We start from the raw sequence: 13,354 nt of genomic DNA on the forward strand, positions 1-13,354 counted from the left end.
CTACTTATGTATTGGGCATCAGGATCTATAGAGACAGATCGAGACACTTAATAGGACTTTCACAAAGCACATACCTTGACAAAGTTTTGAAGAAGTTCAAAATGGATCAGTCAAAAAAAGGGTTCGTGCCTGCATTACAAGGTATGAAGTTGAGTAAGACTCAAGACCCGACCACGGAAGAAGATAGAGAGAGAATGAAAGTCATTCCCTATGCCTCAGCCATAGGTTCTATAAAGTATGCCATGCTGTGTACCAGACTTGTTCTGTGCCTTGCCATTAGTTTGGCAAGGGGGTACAATAGTGATCCAGGAGTAGATCACTAGACAACGGTCAACATTATCCTTAGATGACTAAGGAAATGTTTCTCGGTTATGGAGGTGATAAAGGGTTTGTCGTAAAGGGTTACGTCGATGCAAGCTTTAGCACTATTCTAGATGACTCTGAGTCTCAATCTGGATACATATTGAAAGTGGGAGCAATTAGCTAGAGTAGCACCGTGCAGAGCATTGTAGACATAGAAAATTGTAAAAGACATACAGATCTGAATGTGGCAGACCCGTTGACTAAATCTCTCTCACAAGCAAAACATGTTCACACCTTAGTACTCTTTGGGTGTTAATAACATGGTGATGTGAACTAGATTATTGACTCTAGTGAACTCTTTGGGTATTGATCACATGACGATGTGAACTATGGGTGTTAATCACATGGCGATGTGAACTAGATTATTAACTCTAGTGCAAGTGGGAGACACAAGGAAATATGCCCTAGAGGTAATAATAAAGTTGTTATTTTATATTTCCTTATTCATGATAAAGGTTTATTATTCATGCTAGAATTGTATTGATCGGAAACCTAAATACATGTGTGAATACATAGACAAACACTGTGTCCCTAGTGAGCCTCTACTTGACTAGCTCGTTGATCAAAGATGGTTAAGGTTTCCTAACCATGGACATGAATTGTCATTTGATAACGGGATCACATCATTAGGAGAATGATGTGATGGACAAGACCCATCCATTATCTTAGCATATTGATCGTTCAGTTTTATTGCTATTGCTTTCTTCATGTCAAATACATATTCCTTCGACTATCAGATTATGCACCTCCCGGATACCGGAGGAATGCCTGGTGTGCTATCAAACATCACAACGTAACTGGGTGATTATAAAGATGCTCTATAGGTATCTCCGAAGGTGTTTGTTGAGTTGGCATAGATCGAGATTAGGATTTGTCACTCCGAGTATCAGAGAGGTATCTCTGGGCCCTCTCGGTAATACACATCATAAGAAGCCTTGCAAGCAAAGTGACTAATGAGTTAGTTACAGGATGATGTATTATAGAACGAGTAAAGAGACTTTCCGGTAATGAGATTGAACTAGGTATGAAGATACCGACGATCAAATCTCGGGCAAGTAACATACCGATTGACAAAGGGAATAACATATGTTGTCATAACGGTTCGACCGATAAAGATCTTCGTAGAATATGTAGGAGCAAATAAGAGCATCCAGGTTCCGCTATTGGTTATCGACCGGAGAGGTGTCTCGGTCATGTGTACATAGTTCTCGAACCCATAGGGTCCGCACGCTTAACGTTTGATGACGATATTTTGATGACGATATTGTATTATATGAGTTAAGTGATTTGGTGACCGAATGTTGTTCGGAGTCCCGGATGAGATCACGGACATGACGAGGAGTCTTGAAATGGTCGAGAGGTAAAGATTGATATATAGGACGATAGTATTCAGACACCGGAAGTGTTTCGGAATGTATCGGGTATTTATCGGAGTACCGGGGGGGTACCGGAACCCCCAGGGGGGAATATATCGGCCATGAGAGGGGAGCACACCAGCCCACAAGGGGTGGCGCGCCCCCTATGACAGGTGGCCGAATAGGAGAAGGAGAAGGAGAAGAGGGGGTTCCCCCCGTCCTTCTCTTCTTCCCCCTTCCGTTCTTCTCCAGTGGAAAAAAGAAAGGGGGGGCACTTGGCGAAACCCCAAGTAGGATTTGAATCCTACTTGGGGCACCCCCTGGCTGCCTCTCCTCCCCTCCCACCTATATATATGTGGGGAGGGGGCGCCTAGAACACACAACATCAATTGTTAGCCGTGTGCGGCGCCCCCCTCCACAGCTTACACCCCCGGTCATATTTTCGCGGTTCTTAGGCGAAGCCCTGCGAGAATCACTACACCATCACTATCACCATGCCGTCGTGCTGACGGAACTCATCTACTACCTCGACACCTTGCTGGATCAAGAAGACAAGGGACGTCACCGAGTTGAACGTGTGCAGAACTCGGAGGTGCCGTACGTTCGGTACTCGATCGGTGGAGCGCAAAGAAAGTTCGACTACATCAACCGCGTTGTGAAACGCTTCCGCTTACGGTCTACGAGGGTACGTAGACACACTCTCCCCCTCGTTGCTATGCATCTCCATGGATAGATCATTGCGTGTGCGTAGAATTTTTTTTGTTTTCCATGCAACGATTCCCAACACTCGACACTTCTCTCTTTGGCATCCTCAAGTCTTGCTCAATGGAATTGCCAGTGATCAAATCAAGCATGATCGTGGGCTTTGACAGGGTGACCCAGTTTCCCCCTTGATTTTCATGCTCGCCATTGACCTGTTGCACCATGTCCTCAACAAGGCCACTTCTCGAGGAAAGCTTCACCCCCTTGCTGGAATGCACACGGAGATTCGTGTTTCACTCTACGCCGACGACACTGCTGTTTTTAGTGCCCCCTTCAAGGAGGGTGTTCAATTCCTCGTGACCATGCTCAAACCCTTCGGTGAGTCCACTAGCCTCACCACAAACTACGTAAAAGAGAATTGTTGCTCCCATCCGATATGGCAGCACTGATCTTGATGATATTCTTTAGTCCTTCTCGGCGCGCCATTCCTCCTTCCCTATTCGCCACTTCAGCCTCCCTCTCATTGTCAAAAGGTTAAAGAGGATTCACTTGCAACATCTTGAAGATAACGCCGTCAGTAAATTGGCACCTTGGAGAGGAAAGCATGTCGCTATCTTGGGTCGCATGACCTTGGTCAAGCCGGTCTTATGGTGGTGGCCATCAACCATACTACCACATTACATCGCTGGACCTTCCGGTGGAGGTACTGAAATAGAGACAGGTTGAGGCGGGCCTATCTTTGGGTTGGAGCTGACAAGATGACTGATGGCAAGTGCAAAGTGAATTGGGAACAAGTTTGTAAACCGAAGGAATTTAGAGGTCTTGGCATTTTGAATCTTAGGAAGTTTGCCACTGCTCCCCGGCTACTATGGCTTTGGCTCGACTGGGATGACCCACCAAGGGCGTGGTGTGGGCTGGGGACGCCATGCACCGATGAGGATTGTGACCTATTCGCGACAACCACTAAGGTGATGTAACTAAGGCAAAATTTTGGGAGTCCTCTTGTCTTGAGGGTCTCAGACCCAAAGACATTGCACCAAAGATTTCTGAGATATCCCGCAAGAGAGGAGGGTCTGTTGCCATGTCTTTGAGGGATGGACATTGGATAACGCAGATTGATACCCAAAGAGGCCTCACACTTGGGCACGTCCAACAATTCACAGCTCATTGGGAGAAGCTTGCGAACGTTGTTGCCCAACCGAGCGTCAAACCATTATGTGGAAGCTCATCAAGGATGGAAAGTACTCCGCTAAATCTGCCTATATGGACCGGTTTGTTGGGCTCATGTGATCCAGCTCACAAGCCATGATCTCGAAGGCTTGCCCTCCCCCCAGTGCAAATTCTTTGCTTAACTAGTGATTTAGAACAAGAATGGATGGCAAATAGACTTCAACGTTGAGGATGGCCAAACTGTGACTGATGCCCACTATGTAGCCGAGTGCAAGAATCTATGGCTCACCTTCTCTTCAAGTGTCGGTACTCTCCGTTCTTGGAATGAGGTGTTTTCATGCCTTGATCTTCATATATCAACAACTCTTTGGCACCGGTTTGACATGGTCAAATCTTGGTGGAACGGGATCCTCACTAAGAGCATTTTCAATAGAAGATGTAGATGCAAAAATAACTAACTTTTACATCTCCGAGGCCTAAATCCGCACCTCCAACAGATGATGTAGATGTACAAAAAATACATCACGTGCTCCAAGTGATGTAAAATCCAACACTTGGAGATGCAAATTTGCATCTCCAGCGACCGGGTAATGTAAAACCACAGCGCACGGCAACCGCCCAACTGTCACTTCATTTCGCCTCCACCCACGTGACCGCATCCTCTCCTCCCGCTGCACACCCATCATCGCGCCACCCGCCCACCGGACCCTGCCGCTGCCAGATCCGGCCTCCCCCAGTGCCGGTTCCGCCACTTTTCCGCCGCCCTCCGCCAGAATATCGGCCACATTGGCCGCTTTTTCACCGTCCTCCTGTCGTGACGCCGCCGCCCGATTCGAGCTCCCCCCCCCCCGCCCCGCCACCGCTGTATTCGAGCCGCACACCCGCTGCCATGCCGCCGCCGCTCTATTCGAGCTTCTCCCGCCACCCCGCCATCGCCAATCCGCTGGCCATTCAAGCTCCCGCTGCCACATTTGAAGCTAGACGCCAATCCGCGATCCTGCTCCTCGTCGCCCGACCATTGCCGGCGCTCCTCTCGAAGCTCGGTGCCTCGGCCAACGCCGCTCGATCCGCTATCGCGCCGCCGCCATGCCATCGAAGAAAATCTTGAAGAGCAAGGCCGACTTCTTCGGGGTGCGGAAGAAGCCGGGAATTTCAGCGTGGAGTTCCAGTGTGATGGCTATCGCTACTGGATCGGCATGTTCGACCCCGTCGACATGGCCGCGCGTGCGTACGACATTTTCGTGTGGCATTTCGGCCGGCCGGGGCACAAGATGAACTTCCCGGAGATCGAGACTCAGGTGGACGCAGAGCTAATCGGGACAAATAATTTTAACTTTCGGCGGTTGCACGAGAAGGAGGAGAAGAACAAGGAGAAGCCGACGACTGTTGTTGCTCCCGGCGATAGGGACGAGGCGGCGATGGCGAGGTTCGCGCGGGAGCATCCGGAGTATGTCCAAGCTGAGCGCGAGTTCTTCTGAAAGCGCGAGGCCAAGCAGAAGGAGGAGGAGGTACTCGTCGGACAAGGAGTTCTGGGAGAGTTATATTGACACAAACGAGTAGTTTTATGATGTAGTAGTTTTATGTTTTATGTACTATGTTTGCTTCAAATGATCTTGCTATGTTTGAGTTATGTTTGAAATGATGTAGTAGTTAAACTAATTTTACATCTTCAAATACACCATCTGTTGGAGTAGTAGTTTTACATCATCAAATATACATCATTTGTTGAACTTGGGACTTTTTGGAGATTTAAAAATCACTTTTGGTGATGTAAATTATACAACACCTAATTTTACATCTCTTCTACCGGAGAAGCTCTGTCTACTCTGCTGCTTCTTGTTGGATGGAAAATTTGAAAGAATAGGAATGCGCGCGTACTTAAGAACAAGGCGGCGCCTGTGGCGATCATTAACATCAAAGATGAAGTGTCTCTTTGGGCCACTGCGGGGCTAAGCATTTGAGTAACGTAATGTCGCGAGAGTAATTCGTTTAGGCTTTTGCTGCTTTGCGGCTCATGTGTAACAAACTCCTCTGTTTAATTTATGAAAACGGTAAATCTTTTGCCTTGTTTAGAAAAAAACAACTAATTTGTCCTGAAATTTGTAAGACGAGTTTTATATGGGCTCTTCACGCTTCCCAAGCTCTTTCAGCTCAGCCAAGAAACATGCAGACAGGATCACAGGAACACACGGAATGCGTGGGGACTGGGCACAAGGCGTCATTCCACTCTGTCAGATTCGGCTGGCTTCGCGCTACGTTTCTTCGCCAAGAAAACGGGCGCCTTTTCTCGTGGGGCGGCGCGACAAATGGCACAAAGTAGACGAAAGTATGAACTGGGAGCACGGCACATAGGAGATTCGCAACCTGAAAGTTGGTCAGGATAAATCGGTCTCCTGAACCTGCAAGCCTGCAACATTCCGATCTCGAACAACTCGGAAGAACGAGAAGAAAAGGTATAGTAAAAAGAAGATGGCACTTTTAGGTATTCAACCTCCCCGAATCAATCAGAGCAGGAACGGAATTTGTTCTTCTTTTTTTACAGCCACATATATCATATGCATTGCGTATCGACACATGGGATCGATGCTTTTGTTGCCATCAGGAAAGCCAATAAAGCTATAGCCAGCTAATCACACCACAGTGACAGAACAGAAAAATAGAAATGGTGGTGGAGAGGAGCTTTTTTCTTTACTTTTCTATGTCGAGTCATGATGTAATATTGGATTGATTAACACAACATATGGTGCGACCACAGTCACAGCGGACCGAGCAGAGACGAGTGCTTTGGCGTCGGCATGTGGCTAGCGGGCTAGCGGCAGACGATGCAGAGGACGACCGCGATGATGAGGATCAGGATGAGGAGCGGCAGGGATATGATCAGCACGAACTCCATCCGCCGCTTGCCTGCAGACACAATCGATCCAAAGTTTAATCTTCCATTCTTGTTTTTTCTTTGTACTTCGAGCAACAGAAAATTGCTACTCTCAACTCTCAAGAGGGGTGGGAAAGCAAAGCAATATAAAAAATGCTATGCCATTGCTTTCCCAGTCCCTCTCTCTGAACTGCTGTTCTACAGCCTGTGGATCTGATGCTCCAACAGTGGGTCAGACCCTCTAATCGTGCAGAAAGATTCAAACAGGAATGAGTTACTCCCTCCCTCCGATCCAAAATAAGTATCGTGGTTTTAGTTCAAATTTGCAAAGAACTTGTAATTCATATTTCCTGAGCCGCACCAAATCTTGTAAGGATTGCTTGTAACTTGTCAAGCATCTGCCTCGATCTTGGCTTGTTCGAGGCTTGGATGCTCAGCAAAGGCAAAGCCAACCCCTTTATTATTACCAAAGGTGGGGGGGATCTAATTCCCTTGAATGACCACATCAATTAGAGAATTATCAGTGAAACGATTGATTCGATTCCTCGTTGGCGTGCCGTCCTTTCGCATGGGTCAAACCTGGCTAAATAAAGCTCTCTAGAACAGAAGATTGTAGGTGATAAGACTATAGGTTCCTGATCCATTATAATTGGTGAAACTCCCTCGGATTTGACTGAATTAGAACAACTGCTATAGTCCCCTTCCCCCCTCGACAGATCAGTCATAAGCAGCAGCAGCAGCTGGGTGGTCTAATTCGAGCTAAATAATTAGTACTTGTACTTGCTATTAGAAAGCTTGAGAGCAGTACTGACTGGATCACTCTTGGAGCCAGTCAACAGAGGGGTCACCCGTGCGTGAGTCCTGGAGCTCACTGAGGAATAAATCCAAAAACTAAAAACAAGATTTGACAGGGACAACATGAGAATTAATTGTCTGGTACAGTACCTGCCCAATCGAGCTGCTGATCTTGTTGCTGCTCCTGGCCTCCTTGATCTGTCGGAGACGAGGGGCTTGGGAGGGAGACGGAGGGGAGGAGCGGAGCGGAGCAGTGGAGCTTGGCGATGGGGCAAGTGGTGTTGGTGCCCGTGCGTGGGCTGAAATAATCGCTAATCAGGCAGAGAAGAGTGGAGTGGAGAAGAAAGGAAGAAAGTAGCAGCGGAAAAACGCGTGACGTGTGGCTCGCGAGTGTGGACCGAGGACTCCGGCGCCACGCCCGGGCCCAGATGTCAGAGAGACGTCTGCGTTCGGTGGACGGTGCGCCACGTGCGCGCGTCTGGTTGGACGGACAACCAGGGGTGAGCGCAAACGGAAGACAGACGCGGCGATCACACTCTGCTGAAAGAAGCGTGACCAATATCTGAAGAATTCTTCAGGAGCTTCCTTTTTTTTGCGACAAAGTCAAGAGCTTACATTACACGGCAGTATGCACTGTACTGACACCCGCACACACACGAACAGACACACACATGTATCAATCAATAGTACTACATTTCATGTTGAGAAGCTGGTAGGAGAAAAGGGGATAAAGATGACACACCGAGCAGGGCTGCAGACAAAATACACGACGACAGTATGAGACAGACGCAGCAACAGCACTACTACGAGGCTACATGACGCAACATCCGGCGAGGCGAGCTGGCTGGCTGGTTAACGGCAGACGATGCAGAGGATGATGGCGATGATCACCACCAGCGCCACGAGGGGCAGCGAGATTATCAGTACCATCTGCATCTTGCCGGCTGGTCCTCCGACGCGCCGCGTGTATGTGTGCGGCCTGCAAAACGAGGATGACGGAAATAAAACATCTCAGTGATGAACATGTAGCCAGTAGCCCCGTACTAGTGTCAAAGATATAGTATATCAGCTCTGCCTAGTGGGAGAACAGCCGTATCAGCGTACGTACCTGAAGGCTGAAGCTGTGGTTCCTCCTGTTGCTCTGCTCGAGATATCTCTCCCAGCTGATGGCGAGAAGCTTAAGCACGAGGATGAGGCAGGCAGAGCGAAGCAAACGGAGGGGGTTAAATGGAGGGATTATGGAAGGGAGGGGAGGGGCGGGGAAAGCCAGGGAATCAATCCGGGAGAATGGTTTGCGCTGGAAGTATCGTCGGTTAAGTACCCCCCGTCCAAGGAGAATCAGGTAACCCGACGCGTGCCACCAGCAGCTATTAAGCTTTCCGTCTTTTCATCATTCCCATGTCGGCAGGCATGCTTATTTCTACCGGAAGCATCCACACATGCTCATGCACGCCCGGCGTGATCCACCCGTCCAGTTGCTTTTTCCTTTAACTAGCAAAATAACCCGCGTTGCGAGGAGAGAAAACTACCACAATCTCCTAACCTAATAACCATGACTTAAAGCTTTAATGGATCCATATCCTTTATTTCAACATGACATTTTATTTGTGTTGCCTCTTATCCTTCTTCCCGTCCTCGGCTAGGGTGGCCTTAGGTTTCTCCAAGAGAGACCCGCAAAGCTCCGGTATATGTCTGACCGGACACATTTGTTTACTTTTGCAATCCAACGAGGACATGTATCGGTCCGCGCAGCGGTTCGGACGTCTGTTTTCCGGCAAAGTGGAGACGAAAGTAGGGGGATATATCGGAGTTCGGACATCTACTTAACCAACTAAAAGTCTTCGCGTGGTCCTCTTCTTTTTTTTCCTCTCTATTCAATGCATGGTCCGCATCTCCTCTCTCTCCTCTCAACCGGACATCACAGCACAAATAACCATCACATGCATGGTCTCCACCTACTTTTTCTCCTCCCAGCCGTACACTTTGTAATTAGCATGGCTCCCTCCAGTATCAAGTCCGCGGACCACGTCCGGACACAAAAACAGACATATACCGAAGAATTTGGCGGGTCGGCGTTGGATATGCCCTTAGTGCTTTCGATGTGGCCAATCCTAGTCTCTCTCCCTCTGTCCCCCCCCCCTCTCTCTCTCTCTCTCTCGGAATAAGATGAGAAATTCAGTTTTTTTTCATGCAAGATTTTTGCCGAGGCCTGCATGAGTGGTTACCGACAGTTTCTATCATCTCCAACCTGATTTTGCCGAGGTGTTCATTTGCAGTCCGGTTCGGCGCCGGTACGAAAGAGAGACGGATTATGCACTATTAATCAAGGTTGCATGCTAAATAGAATATTAAAATTGGTTAACAAGTAAAATAACATCATATTCAGGTTCTACACATTTTTATAACCGAATTTCATATATAGCATGTTAAAATTGAAGTTAGGATTTAAATGATATGAATATTTTTTAAAGTACCCCCTTCGACAAGTATTTTTGGACGGAGGGAGTATTTATTCTTGATTGACTATGGGTTACTTAAACCAAATATCAGGGGTTTCCTCATTAATTCAGTCACTTAAAAGTTAGGGGGTTTTTCGTAAAATTGCGAAAATGATTAGGCTATGTTTGGTTGTGACCTGTGAGCTGTGAGAAAGCTGCTGTGAACTTTCGGCTGCGGAAAAGCGGGAAGCTGTTTGGATGAAACAGCTGTGAAACTGTAGATTTGACTGTGAATTGTCTGTAGTGACTCTGGGCAATGAGTTAATATTTTTATGTGCAGCTTGACTGTAAAATGGTGATATGTACATTGGTAGGCAATAGAATGACCGTTATGCAATGTGGCCAAACGATGCCCGCCATTGGTATCTCAAATTCAAATCAGTCTGACCTTGTTCAATGTGTATACAGTATAGCATGCTCGTTTCCAAACCACACCGCGCATATCTCAGTTATATTCATGCATGCATGGGTTTCAAACATCATGATCTCTTATTCAAATATTTGAATTCAATTTTACATTGATTATGACCTCACCTAGTCTTTTACACCTACACAGTCGTCTTCTCTTTATAATTGTACCACTCAATTTCTCTCGTGCATGCATGCACACACACTACCACTCGGCATTATCCATCGCACACATGCAATCTTTTTCTTCAGGTCGGTCTCCCATGCATGCACACACACACACACCCCTCCCCCTCTTCATCACTTTGGGCATTCTTTATCTCTCACATGCATGTGCAAAGATCGATGTTCCTCTATGTGTGTGTATATATAGCTAGGTCTTTCCCAGTTTTCCACACAAACCGATCGATCTATATATCTAGTCAGGTCTCACCCTCTTTCCCACGTACACATCGATCAATCTATACCTCTCTATATAGGATTACATAGCTAATACACCCACATTATATATCCATCGTCCCCCTTGATACATCTCCAACGTATCTATAATTTTTGATTGTTCCATGCTATTATATTATCTGTTTTGAATGTTTTATATGCATTATTATGCTATTTTATATTATTTTTTGGACTAACCTATTAACCTAGAGCCCAGTGCCAGTTCCTGTTTTTTCCTTGTTTTAGAGTTTCACAGAAAAGGAATACCAAACGGAGTCCAAACGGAATGAAACTTTCGCGATGATTTTTCTTGGACCAGAAGACATCCAGAGGACTTGGAGTACACGTCTGGAAAGCCACGAGGCGGCCACAAGGTCGGAGGGCGCGCCCAGGGGGGTAGGGCGCACCCCCACCCTTGTGGGCCCCTCGTGACTCCACCGTCTTATTTCTTCCACCTATATATTCTCAAATATCCCAGAACCTTTGAGGAGAGCCACGAAAACACTTCTCCACCGCCGCAACCATCTGTACCCATGAGGTCCCATCTAGGGGCCTTTTTTGGCGTCCTCCGGAGGGGGATTCGATCACGGAGGGCTTCTACATCAACACCATTGCCTCTCCGATGAAGCGTGAGTAGTTTACCACCGACCTATGGGTCCATAGCTAGTAGCTAGATGGCTTCTTCTCTCTCTTTGATTCTCAATACCTTGTTCTCCTCGATGATCTTGGAGATCTATTAGATGTAATACTCTTTTTGCGGTGTGTTTGCTGAGATCCGATGAATTGTGGATTTATGATCAGCTTATCTATGAATATTATTTGAACCTCCTCTGAATTCTTATATGCATGATTTGATATCTTTGCAAGTCTCTTCGAACTATTGATTTGGTTTGGCCAACTAGATTGGTTTTTCTTGCAATGGGAGAAGTGCTTAGCTTTGGGTTCAATCTTGCGGTGCTCGATCCTAGTGAAAGAAGGGGAACCGAAACGTATTGTATTGTTACCATTGAGGATAACAAGATGGGGTTTTTATCATATTGCTTGAGTTTATCCCGCTACATCATGTCATCTTACTTAATGCGTTACTCTGTTCTATGAACTTAATACTCTAGATGCAGGCAGGAGTCGGTCGATGTGTGGAGTAATAGTAGTAGATGCAGGCAGGAGTTGGTTTACTTGATACGGACGTGATGCCTATATTCATGATCATTTCCTTAGCTATCATCATAACTTTGCGCTTTTCTATCAATTGCTCGGCAGTAATTTGTTCACCCACCGTAATAATTCCTATCTTAAGAGAAGCCTCTAGTGAAACCTATGACCCCCGGGTCTACTTTCCATCATATAAGTTTCTGATCTACAATTTTAGTTTCCTATTTACTTCTTTTGCAATATTTTTACTTTCCGTTCCACAAACCAAAAATACCAAAAAATATTACTTTACCATTTATCCATCTCTATCAGATCTCACTTTGCAAATAACCGTGAAGGGATTGAGAACCCCTTTATCGCGTTGGGTGCAAGTCGGTGTTTGTTTGTGCAGGTATTCGGTGACTTGTGCGTTGTCTCCTACTGGCTGGATACCTTGTTTCTCAAAACTGAGGGAAATACTTACTCTACTTTGCTGCATCACCCTTTCCTCTTCAAGGGAAAAACCAACGCAAGCTCAGGAGGTAGCAGGAAGAATTTCTGGCGCCGTTGCCGGGGAGATCTACGCCCAGCCAAGACATACCAAGTACCCATCATAAATTCTCATCTCTCGCATTACATTAGTTGCCATTCGCCTCTCGTTTTCCTCTCCCCCACTTCTAAAACGATTTTCGAAAACATTTGCCTTTTCTTCGCCCCTCTTTCGTTCGTCTTGTTCGCTTGCTTTTTGTGTGCTCGTGTGTTGGATTTCTTGCCTTGTCTCAATGACCCCTCTAAAAAGCGTTGACCCTCACCTTAGGAGGTTGGACGAAATTGAAAATAATGTTAGAAGCTTCATGTCTTTGCAATTTGAGCATAACAATTTCTTTAGAAACGAGCTCAAGGAGCAGAAAAGTTTTATGGAATACATGAATAAGGAGCTTGATGATATGTCTAAGGAATTTTATGGTTTGAGATCTCAGTTTGCACATCTTGAAAATTTAGTAGGCCAAATTTTTTATAAACAAGCTACCTTAGTAAACAAAATGGCCGCTAAACCGGAGGCTTTAAATAATGATGAAGATCTTAAAGTGATTGATGTGACTCCTATTGAATCTTTGTTTTCCAATATAAATCTTGATAAAGATGGGACTGGAGATGAGTCAACTTTAGTTAAGAGGCGTCCCAATGATTCAGAGTTTTTAGATCTTGATGTAAAAATTCATAAAAGTGGGATTGGAGAGGTCAAAACTTTAGGTAGCAATGAACCCACCCCTTTGGATTTCAAGGAATTTAATTATGATAATTGTTCTTTAATAGATTGTACTTCCTTGTTGCAATCCATGTTGAATTCTCCTCATGCTTATAATCAAAACAAATCTTTTACTAAACATATCGTTGATGCTATGATGCAATCTTTTGAAGAAAAGCTTGAATTGGAAGTTTCTATCCCTAGAAAACTTTATGATGAGTGGGAACCTACTATTAAGATTAAGATTAAATATTATGAATGACATGCTTTTTGTGATTTGGATGCTAGTGTTTCCACGATTCCAAAAACCTTATGTGATGTGTTAGGTTTCCGTGAATTTGATGATTGTTCTTTATATTTGCATCTTGCGGAT

General features: G+C 45.9%; 2 long non-coding RNA genes across 2 annotated transcripts; both read right to left on the reverse strand.

Moving 5' to 3' along the window:
- Window positions 1–6,046: 6,046 nt before the first annotated feature.
- Window positions 6,047–7,635, reverse strand: LOC120972606 (uncharacterized). Its single transcript, XR_012205740.1, has 2 exons — window positions 7,408–7,635; window positions 6,047–6,494 (listed from the first exon to the last, which is right to left on the reverse strand). It is a non-coding gene; the product is annotated as an uncharacterized lncRNA (long non-coding RNA).
- A 185-nt stretch (window positions 7,636–7,820) lies between these two features.
- On the reverse strand, window positions 7,821–8,600 carry LOC141042546 (uncharacterized). Its single transcript, XR_012205742.1, has 2 exons — window positions 8,366–8,600; window positions 7,821–8,236 (listed from the first exon to the last, which is right to left on the reverse strand). It is a non-coding gene; the product is annotated as an uncharacterized lncRNA (long non-coding RNA).
- Window positions 8,601–13,354: the final 4,754 nt, after the last annotated feature.

Source organism: Aegilops tauschii, chromosome 1 (assembly GCF_002575655.3).
Source record: "Aegilops tauschii subsp. strangulata cultivar AL8/78 chromosome 1, Aet v6.0, whole genome shotgun sequence".
Classification (NCBI taxonomy): Eukaryota; Viridiplantae; Streptophyta; class Magnoliopsida; order Poales; family Poaceae; genus Aegilops; species Aegilops tauschii.